At 56.2% G+C, this 1,612-nt stretch overlaps 1 long non-coding RNA gene across 1 annotated transcript in view; it reads right to left on the bottom strand.

Moving 5' to 3' along the window:
- LOC127750383 (uncharacterized) overlaps positions 1-444 on the bottom strand; it is a 19,046-nt gene extending 18,602 nt beyond the window's left edge. Inside the window, exon 1 of the long non-coding RNA XR_008011661.1 lies at positions 231-444. This is a non-coding gene — a long non-coding RNA (uncharacterized LOC127750383). The remainder of the gene's footprint in view (positions 1-230) is intronic.
- Positions 445-1,612: the final 1,168 nt, after the last annotated feature.

The raw sequence follows: 1,612 nt of genomic DNA, 5'->3' as shown, positions 1-1,612 counted from the left end.
TTACATCGTTAGATTATGTTCTACAGCAAATCGCGTCACAGAAATGGTCGGGCCGCAGGCCCGACCATCGCCGCCGGCAGGCCAAGCAGGCCCGGCCCCTGCCGAACGGAGTTGCCGGCGCAGCGAAGCGAAGCTGGCAACTTCGTTTGGCGGAAGGGCGGGCCTGCTTGTTTTTTCAAAGTCATGTGTTTACCAATCAGTTTAGTTTCGCTTCCACAACGTGGTCTTACCCGCTGCAGCCGCGCGTGAAATCGGCGGGCGCGCCTCGTGTGGTCGCCAAGTACTACGGTGTGCACCGAGGCTGTTAAGGAGAGCACAGCCACTGAATAACCATGAGTAAAGATGTGAGGGAAGGTGGCAGTTTCCGCCCAGAGTGGAGCGACGACCACCACCCAAAGCGAGGCTAACGTGGGTACCGCAATTGTCGTCACCAGCACGCCGAGCCAAGCGTCTCGTATCGACTGAACACAGCGAGGAGAGGGTAGGAGATCAGTGACATTGTTCATTGTGATATGGTGAGAGGTGGTGTAACTGGACACAATGAGAATGGCGACTGCCACTTTCGCGGTTTTTCAAAGTGCACATTAAGGTCGGCACTGCGCACGTCTACTCTTGGACCAAGAAGTAAATGGTCCTGCCAAGCCCCATCCCCACCGTAGCGCGTTTACAATCTCTCCTGGCCCTGCCTCCTCCGGCCTCCCCAGCCCACTTGGGTACCAGTTCGGCTTTGCCTAGGCCTAGGCTCCGCTCGGCAGCATTCGGCTGCATCTTCGAGCCCTGCTTGTCCCCACGTGCGCGGCGTCGGCCGTCCGTCCTAGTGGCCCTCCTGTGAGAGGTGCGCAGAGCTGGCCGTTAGAGTTCCATCGAGCAGGAGACACCCTGAGTGAGACTAGAAATAGAAGTTGCGCACCTACTTCGCTCTTATTAATCGTTTTCATCAAAAGATTTTGGCTTAGAGCGGGCTAGTTTTAAAGTTTATGAGCTCCTGCAAGCCTAAAATTTTAAAATGAGTCATGTCCCGCGGCGGTGCAAAGAGAATTGCGAGAGAAATTAATATCTCGAAACTCTTGGTGGAGGGCAGGAGGTTATGGCTGCTCGTCTGCCCCTAGTCCCCTAGCCTCGCACATGTCGATTTCGGGACTCGCAGCGCCCAGGGAACTCTCAGCCGCTTTGATTGGCGATTGGCTGCTGCTCGACAGCTCTGCGCACCTCTCACAGGAGGGCCACTCGTCCGCCGGGAGCCGGGACCCGAATGCCGCCCCCGATCCATGCCGACCGCAGCCTAGGTAGAGCTGCTCTGGTGCCCAAGTGGGATAGGAAGCCTGGTCCCGCAAGGTTGTAATCGCACGCGAAACCCCTCGCCCATGTTTGATTCAAGCATCTATTATTATCGACATTAATCCGCTAAAAGCCGCGTTTCTACAGTTTTTGTTGTCGACTTACCCTTTGATCAAAATAATGATTCTTTGTTTCATGCGCGGTGTGTAACCGCCACCCGAGCAGGCCCTCTACCCACACAGCCGTCGTGACTGAGCCTGCTGAGACGCCCACAAGTGATGCCACCGCAGCAAACATCCGCTGAGTCCCAGTCCCTCCAGCAGAGTGGCCAAAC

This window comes from Frankliniella occidentalis, unplaced genomic scaffold, assembly GCF_000697945.3.
Source record: "Frankliniella occidentalis isolate FOCC.00 unplaced genomic scaffold, Focc_3.1 Scaffold181, whole genome shotgun sequence".
Taxonomy (NCBI): Eukaryota; Metazoa; Arthropoda; class Insecta; order Thysanoptera; family Thripidae; genus Frankliniella; species Frankliniella occidentalis.
The sequence above is the reverse complement of the archived record's forward strand: the minus strand, read 5'-3'. Positions and strand labels throughout refer to the sequence as shown.